At 36.2% G+C, this 9984-nt stretch overlaps 1 pseudogene; it reads right to left on the bottom strand.

Moving 5' to 3' along the window:
• Positions 1 to 8803: 8803 nt before the first annotated feature.
• LOC125620005 overlaps positions 8804 to 9984 on the bottom strand; it is a 4734-nt pseudogene continuing 3553 nt past the window's right edge.

The following is a 9984-nucleotide window of genomic DNA, read 5'->3' as shown; positions in this document are numbered from 1 at the left end:
AATTAAAATTAATAACTATCATTCACATTAGCATCAAAATATTTTGGTATATTTGGAATAGCTAGGTATAAATCTAACAAAATATAGTATCTCCATACACAGAACTACAAAACTTTGATGGCAGAAGTTAAAGAGGATTTTGAGTAAGAGGAGAGGCATTCTATGGCATTTCAAGTTCATGAATTGGAAGACTCAATATTGTTAAAATGTCAATTCTTTCCACTTGATATGTAGATTCAACATATCCATATCAAAATACGAGAAATTTTGGAGATATCGAGAAATTGATTCTCCAGTTTACATGGAAGAACAAAACAAAAACAGACATAGTATATCACAGTGAATCTCTTCATCATGTACATCTACAGGACTGGGATCCTCATTAGAATAAGATATAGTCCACATTTGTATAAAATATTTGAAAATAAACTCTATTGTAATGTATAACCAAAAAGGACAAATAAAAAAAGAAAAGAAAAAAACAGATGTAATACTAAAGAACAAAGTTGACATTATGCATTAATCAATGTAATTGTTATAATAATTACATAAAATGATCATCACCATATACACCTCAAATATAAAAAGTCTTACTATACAGCTAAAGTGATAGACACAGAATGGTACTAACAAAAGAAAACGGATAAATAAATCAATGCAACATAACAGCAAATCTAGAAATAAACACAAATAGGCAACTGATCTTTGACAAAGAAGCAAAGACAATTTAGTGCAAAACATAGTTTTTCAATAAATTTTGCTAGAACATTTGGATATCCGTATTTTTTTTAAATCCAGTGAATATAGACACAGATCTCACATTCTTCTCTCTCTCTCTCTCTCTCTCTCTCTCTCTCACACACACACACACACACACACTCACACACACACACACACATACACACACTCACCTCTTAATATGAATCAAAGACAGACTTAACTTCAAAACTATGAAAATCCTAGAAAATAACAGGAAAAAATCCAGGTGAGTGTTGGCAATTAAATTTTAGATGCAACTCCAAAATATAATTCATGAAAGAAAAATGTGGTGAACTGGACTTTATTAAAATTAAAAACTCCAGCCTGTGAAATAGAAGGTTAAGAGACTGAAAGGCAAATCACAAACTGGGATAAAAATATTTGCAAAGCACACTTTGAAAAATGACTTGTACATAAAAATATACAAGTAATTGTTAAAACTTGGTAATAAGAAAATAAACAACTAAACTAAAAATGGAGAAAATATCTGCAGAGACACTTCACCAAAAAATAAATAAATAACATACAATGCCAAATAAGCATAAGAAGAGATATTGCACATTACACATAATTAAGAATTTCCAAAATAAAAACAATGTTGCATTACACACCTCTTCAAATCACTACAATTTAAAAGACAATACTAAGGACTGAGAGGATGGAGAGCAAGAGGAACCTCTTACTCATTGCTGATGGGAGTGCAAAATAGTATAGCCAAATCTGAAGATAGTATGGCAGTTTCTTATAAAAACTCAACCTACTCTTATCATATAATCCAATAATCACTATTCTAGGTATTTATCTAATTGAATTGAAAACACATCCACACAAAAAAACTGCACATGAATGTTTGCCGAGGCATTATGCGTAATTGTCCAAAATTGGAAACAATCAGGATGTCCTTGAATAGGTGAATAGATAAGCAAATAGTAACAAATCCTTAAAATGTAAAGATTTTAAGGATGAATAAACCATCAAGCCACAGAGTATCAGAAAATGTAAATGCATATTGCCAAGTGGAAAAGCCTGTCAATAAAGGCTACATACTGTGTAATTTAAACTATTTGACATTCTTGAAGAGACAAAACTATACAGACAGTATAAAGATCAGCTATTGTCAGGGGTTTGGGGGTAAAGTGGAGGAACAAATGGATAGAAGATATTAAACTGAATTGTTTGGTTTAAAACTGTATCCATACTTTTTTTTTTTTTTTGGTCTAAAAGTTTATCTGTACATAGTGAACTGCAGCGTAACTTGATGTATAAACAGCAGCCTACTCAAAACAAGTAGCAGAGACTCAGCCAATCATCAATGGCTAACTTTTCAAACTACATTCAAATAAGACAGATGCAACTCGTAACCAGTTGTACTGTCTCTGTATGTCACCTCCATTTTCTGGACTATGGCTATAACTATAACCTGCCCATATGGTTAGATGGGGCATTCTGAACCATTTTTGGTCCAGGATGCTGCCCAATTCTAGAACTGCAAATAAAACCATTTAAGATCCACAAAACCATAAACACATACACACCAAAAATAACTAACTAACTAACTAAATAAATAAATCCATCTGCAAAATAGGGGTTAGGGATTTAGCTCACTCACACAAGCTAGGCATGTGCTCTACCAGTAAGCTACACACCCAGCCCAGAGTAATCATGAATTAAAAAAAAAAAAAAATCAGACGAATTGCAATAGAGGGAATATCCTACTATGCATTTAACTCTTGCCAAGCAAGTTCAAGGTCCTGAGCAAAGTTCTCCACCTTGGGGGGGAAAAAAATCCGCAAAACTAGATTTGCTATAATTTGGTCTTGTTAGAAATTCTAGATTTTTAAAAAAAAATATTGTTTAGTTGCCCATGGACCTTTATTTTATTTTATATGCAGTGCTGAGAATCAAACCCAGTGCCTCACAATGCTAGGCAAAACCTCTATCACTGAGCCACAACCCCCGCCCTGCCAAGAAGGTGTTTAAAGTAGTGAAATTATTGTTTGATACTGTAATAGATACATGACATTAATTCTTTTATCAAAACACACAGAATTTTACAACATAACGAGGGAAACTTAATGTAGGCAACTAAGGAGGTTGAGGAATTATAGAAAGAATGGCCTGTACACATCTGGACATAAATTCATTAAATAACAAAGTTCTCAAGTTGTCTTCCAGGAAAAGCCTCCAGGCCTTTCACTGTTTCTTACAATTTGGAACTGGCTTTTCAAGAATGAGAGCAGAAGAATCCAGACCATCTGACAATGACATCACAAGTTAAAATCCCCAGGGCAGAATACAACTCCTCCCAGAAAGGATATGCCACCTGTGAAGAGGTATGCCATCCAGTAAACAAATAACTTCTCTCTCCCCTCTCCCTTCCTATAAATTCCCTCACTGCCAACTAATCAGGAAGGCAAATATGGCTTATAGCTCCTGGCCTCCTTGCCCACTGGCTATGCAATAAAACCTTTTCTTTTTGAAAAAAAACTTGTGTCATAATATTGATTTCTATGCAGGTTGGGTAGTGATTTCTTGCTCAATAACAACAAGAGAATATGTTTCATAATTTCACTGAAGTGGGGTTATGTAACTTACTGATCCAAGTAACTTTGGAAATAAATAGAGTATGTAAGACAACATCAAAGGAACTGTGTATTAACTCTGTAATCTAGTTGATAAGGATGTTTACCATGAACATACAGTTAACAATTTTGAATGTTTCGTATTTACGTATGTGTTTTTATGTATGTATGTATATATACACACAGGCACATGCATAACACACAAACATGCACATATGCATTCATACATACACACAGGCACATACACACATACATACATGCACATACATACATATATACACACACATGCACACTGGGACTGGACAATTGCATAAATGTGGCAGAAGGCAGGAACCAGGTTTCTCACTGTTGGAATGGAAATTTTCCAATTAGCAAGGGAAGGAGGCTAGAATATTCTATATGATAATGGATTAGGGTTGACTATATCAGTAAGAATGCAGATTTACCTTAAAACAGATGTAGGTAAAAATATTTATAGACATTTGTATATACAGGGCCCTGTGAGTTGAGAAAGCCTAAAAGCAAGGTTTCTCAATAGCCAATTCCCAATATTTTTAAAATAATATTTTTTAAACATGTCATTGTACCCAGAAAAATGCCTGATTCTTGGACTGTGGTAGGAAATATACAAGATGAATCTGGAGCACCTGACAGTACCAGAAAGGAAGGGGGAAAAAAACCCCTCCAACCTACTAATGAGAATATGTCAAAGGAAAAAAAGAGAGAGAGAGAGAGAGAGAGAGAGAGAGAGAGAGAATATGTCAACGGAGCAGGTGTCAGCTGAAAGGACTCCCAAAGGCCAAAGCTGGAACTATTTGAACAAATCATTACCCAAGAATAAAGTAGTACTGATAATAACCCAAGGTATTAAATAAGTAGCCATAAATCTATGCTAACATATCAAATTGTTGAATAAATTAATAAATGAAAGAGGAGATAAATCTTCAATGCAGAAGAATTCCAAATTATTTTTACAACTTTTATGTAGAAACTCTGCCCTCAAAGAAAGTAAAGCATAAACTCCTACTCTTAAAGTGGGTTGTAATTAGTGATATCCTTCCAAATAGTATGGAAAGCAGGAAAAAGTCTAATTTAAAAGTGGGAGAAACTAGTGAACACCTCAGCTGGGTGGTCAAGATCAACATTAACAGCCATAAATCATGTTGATAATACATACCCTGAATATGGTAGAATTAAGATAGCAATTCACCTCTGAGATCTTCTTCCCAAAGACTCACAACCCCAGTCTAATTATGTTTTTGTTTGTTTTGTTTTGTTTCTTTGCAGTACTGAGGAAGGAACCCAGTGACTCACACAAGCTAGGCATGTGCTCTACCAGTGAGCTACACACCCAGGCCCAGAGTAACCATGAATTAAAAAAAAAAAAAATCAGACGAATTGCAATAGAAAAATATCCTACTATGCATTTAACTCTGCTCCTCAGAACTGTCAAAAATCATCATAAAACAAGGAAAACCTGAGAAATGGTCATAGTCAAAAGGGAAGCCTAAAAAGACATGACAACTAAATGTAATAGGTTGGGATCCCGGGACAGAAAAGGGACATTAGGCAAAAATTCAGGAAATGTGAATAAACCATGGACTTTAGTTAATTTTAAAAAAATAAAATCTAAGAAAAAAAGATAACCAGCACATGTACTATATGTACTGGGCACTATTGTGTCTTCCATAAGTTAACACTGTTTGTCCTCATAATCCTATGAAGTAATACCTTTTATTATTAGGATAAAAGGGACTTGAGTATATTTAAAAGCTAAGAGGAAGAATCTGAGAGTGAGAAGTCAAAGCCACAATTTGGAGAGGGGAGGACTCATCATACAGGGCCTAAAGCAGTAGTCTCAGGTTTCCCTTTGCATCAAGTTCACCTGAGGGGTATTAAGATGCAGACCCTCATGTCCTCCTTCCAGATCCTGATTTAGAAGATGTGGCTGGTTATGTTTAACAAGTATCACAAGTGATTTCAATCCAGGTGATCCTAGTACCACAGGCTGAAAAACAATCCAGGACTCCAGACGATGGTGTTAGCTTTGGACGGAGGGAGGAAAGAAATGAAGCAGGAGGATGTATGTGGTGAGTTACATCTGATGGTGTCATTTCTGTATGAATGAGAGGTGATACCTCTATTAGCAAGGAGCTATTTATAGCAGCAGGGTACTAGGAAAAAGCAGACAGGATGGGAACAGAGGTGGAAAGAATGGAAAATATGCTGTAACAGAATAAAGGAGGGGGTTCTTAAGCTACCCTGATCCCAGAAATTGAATATTGTGAAGAATATACTTACCTCTTTGTGAAGGACAGGAAAGACAACGGCCATTATTTTTCTACACAGCTTAAAACGAAGGATTAGGAAGAACCTGATGGGAAATGGAAAGAAAACAGACTCCCAAAATTAAAATTGTGAAGGTTCAACGTGACTCAGAAGTGTCCATGAGAAAGCAGTCCAGTGTGCAATGCTCAAGGTTAGACCTCTTGGCCTTTGTTAGCTTCTCTATGTCCAGTCTTCGCTGTAAAACAGAGATGGCAATAATCTCTACGTCATGGGAGCATAATAAAATCTAAACAGTTAACATATGTAAAATTATAAGAGCAACGCTTGGCTTATGGCCAACATGCCAGGAAACATTAGCCCATTCATATTCCATAAGCAAACCCTGCTTGAATATTGTGCTCTAACCTTCCTGAAGTGCTTTCACACACATAACTCAAATTTTAAACACAGACACTTTTATCCCCATTTTACAGAAAAAAGAAAGAATGTACAAGGAAATTTCTTTCAAGGCCTTACCATTAGTAAGTGACCAGACAGAAACTGGAGACTAGTTCCCCAAATGCCAGCTACATTTTCTGGGTGTTTAATACGTGCCAGGTATTGACAATGAAGATGTTTTCTTAATACATCAGCACTTGCCAAGTATAATGCCTATTAGCAGTCAAGGCAATTGCTGGTGTTAACGGTCAAATTGTGAAAAGCTGGTGGAACCAGACCTGTATTGGAAGCCACGCTCTCCTTCAGCGACTTCCACACTCCAGATGAAATGAATGTGAGTTTCCCTGCACCATTATGGCTGTCTCAAAGCGCTGCACACTGACACTTGCTACACTTACTACAATCTGTGAGGGAATCAGAGATAAATGAATCTCAGTGCTACCCAAGAAAGGCTCACAGCTTTGTGGGAAAAATAATGACACACATAGTTGCAATGCAGGGTGAAAAGGCACAGTGGGAGCGCAGGAGGATTTATTCCTGCTGCAGGTGCTATTTTGGAGGTCAGCCTTGTAGAATAGCAGCACAGATGTGTGTGGATGAAAGGTTGGGGACAAAGAAGGGAAGAGGCGGCAGGAATGGCATGAACTAAGGTGGAGAAGAAGACACCGGAAACTTCCAGAAATATCCAACTACTAAACAAGTATGTGCAGAGGTTTATGGAAGGTAAGATTGGAAAGGGATGGTGGAATCAATTTGTGGGGAGCTGGGATTAGGAAACTAAAGAGTTGGAACTTTAATTCAGTAGGTAGTGGGGAACCATCAAAGTTGGGTTGGTTTTGTTTTTTTTAAAGTGCTCTTAAAATTAAACTTTTTAAAAAAAATTTTAAGATCATTGAAAATGCACACTTGTAGAATTAATACAAAGAGACCCCTGGTAACTTCTACTCAGTATCCCTCATGTTAATATCTTAAAAAACTACAGTCAATATCACAATCAGGATGTCAACATTTATCTACTGATCTTATTCAGATTTCCCCAGTTTTACCTTTACTCATTTGTGAATGTATTTACTACTATGGAATTTTACCATAAATAAAGGCTTGTGTATATACAACTACAGCCAAAATACACAACAGTTTTATCATCATAAGAATCTTTCATGTTATGCTTTTACAAAGATATGCACCTCATCCCATGCCCCCATCCTCACCCCTCAGCCTTGGCAACTACTAGTGTATCTATCATTTCTATGATTTTGTCATTTCAAAAATGTAACATAAGCAAAATCTATAGTAAATTATATTTGGGGGGGAGGGACTGGGGATTGAACCCAGGGATGCTTTGCCACAGAACTACATTCCCAGCCCTTTTTATTTTATGAGTTAGGGTCTTGCTAAGTCGCTGAGGGTATCACTAAATTGCTGTGACTGGCTTTACACTCATGATCCTTTTGCCTAAGTCTCCTGAGACACTGGAATTACAGGTGTGTACCACCATGCCAGGCTGTAGTATATAATAATTTATTATGGCTTTTTACATGTAATTCTCTTTTAAGATTTTCTAAGTTGTTTCATAAATATTTTTTCCCTGAGTAGACTTCTAAAATATTAATAAACCATGGTTTGTTTTACCATTCACTCATAAAAGGATGACTGAATTGTTTTCAGTATTAGACTACTATGAATTAAACTGCTAAAAATATTTGTACACAAATTCACACTAAAAATTGTATTTTTGTATAATGTAATATATAATGTAATGTGTAATGTGCAAAAAAATTGCATGTGATTTCTGTGTGAATATAAGTCTTTACTCTTTTGGGTTAAATAAGAGTGTAATTCCTGGATTGTATATTTAGCATGTTTAGTTTTATCATACAGTGTTTTTCTATAGTGGCTCTTTTTACTTTCCCTAGAAATGTATAGGTGATTCAAATTCTCCAAATTTTTTTTACCAGCTTTGATGTTATCACTTTTTTTTTTATTTTAGCCATTTTGATGGGGTGTAGCAAATATCTGTGGGTGTGTGTGTTTAGTAATTTAGAATTCATTTTTGTAAAAACATGTTGACAAATATTAAATGTTATATTTGCATTTTGAACATTTTAACATATGTAAAACACAAAAGAACCAGTATTAATACTGGCACAAACTTAGATATTGACAATTATATATTTTATAGAAAGGAACTTTCAAAGTTTTATCAATGCTTACAACATATACTATTATTTCTTACCAAAATCTTCATGAAACTTAAAAGGCTGGCATTAAACAATAGTTATTTCTTTTCTTGACTATTCTAAAACATGCTAGTTTGGTTTAATCTTCAAACTTTCAGGACGTGAAAGATACACAAAATAGAGTATTTTGGTCATAGCAATGGGGAAAAAACTTGATTTAGACAGTATACAATGTCAAGCTTTATCCTGTTTCTTTTTTCTTTTTTAAGCAGCCCAACGATGGGGGCAGGAGTGTTAGTACAATACAGAAAATATAGGGAGTACAAAATGGCACTTAACATTAATGTCACTAATTATCTCATTAGGGTAGTAACTAAGAATATCATTAATTTTTGCATTATTTGCTTTTCTTTAAAACGTAAATCAAAGCCATTTCCTTGAACTTGAGGTATACACAATACAGAATCTTAAGCAAATTATTTTTTTTGCGAGTAACATCATATTTTAAAATATTGGAAACTATCTGTGCTGAATTGTATTTTGACTTATAGAAAAAGGCAAGAACAATCAACAGGAAGGGTTGAACTATAATAAAGCTCTTAAAAGTTCAAAACATCTGCTTCCCCCTTTGTACTTACCACAGGCTCTACAAGGTCCTAGAGGACTCACTACGGGGAAAAATGTCAATCACAGCTTTAACAATGTACTTTGGAAGAAACTAAGGAGGAAACAAATTGGAAGGTGAGACTTCATCTTTGTTTTCAAATAAGTGGCCTGAATTTTTCTTCTTATAGAAAAAAAAAATTAAAGCACCTTATAAATGTATCTAAACCATTAATTTTTGAAGCTTTCAGGTTCAGTCCAGCTCTTTGTTTATGCAAAATCTATGAGAAGCCATCATAAAAATCATCTAATCTTAAATCGTGACATCATCCATTCAAGTCCTTGGCATAATCCCTCACCATTAAGAGCAGAGCATGCCTGGATTTGCCACTGGTCAATAGAAGTTATCTTCAAAATCTGGCAGATTATGGCTAGTCATACATCTTGTTTGTAATCAAAAAAATCAGCAATCAGGCTTTCCGTAGTCCTCATGCCCTAACATATTGTACAGTTGTCTAGTCATAGAATTCTTTTCCTGGGTGTGTACTTTCCTTGTTAATGTGTTTCAGGAAGGAAGAGATTCTTGGCCACCAATATCCCACGTTAGGAAATATGCATTATTTAATCACGATCTCTTCTACTTATTTCCTATTGTAGAGGCTGCATATACAATTTCGTTCATAGAAAATTGATAAAGGATGGTAGTTTTCTTTGCAATATCCAACCGAGCAGTGATAACTTTGTGCTCCTAAATGTTTGCACCATCTGTATCCTGGTAAAGAGAATTTCCATTCTCGGGCGGCAAACCCCCTTCAGCCTTCCGGGGTCGCCTGGCTTCTCTTGGCTCAGGCTGAGAGGAAGAGGGACGTGCTGGAGCCTCCAAGCTTCTGCCTCTGCGGTTTCTGCAGCCCCTATGTTGGCGGTCGGCCACCTTCCAGGAAACCGGAGGGAAACTCGGGATCCTGCCACTGCCGCGCGACCACCACCCCACCGGTTACACCGCTCACTGCGGCACACTACAACCCACCTCTGCCACCCACGCGCGGCCGCGCGCGGCAATTCCACTACCGTCCTCTGCACCTGCAGCGGAGACGCAGCCCCCAGTGGCTGCCGCACGCGGCGCTCCCACCCCC

Source organism: Marmota marmota, unplaced genomic scaffold (genome assembly GCF_001458135.2).
Source record: "Marmota marmota marmota unplaced genomic scaffold, marMar, whole genome shotgun sequence".
NCBI classification, from domain to species: domain Eukaryota; kingdom Metazoa; phylum Chordata; class Mammalia; order Rodentia; family Sciuridae; genus Marmota; species Marmota marmota.
Note: the sequence above shows the minus strand (reverse complement) of the source record. Positions and strands in the feature narration are given on the sequence as shown.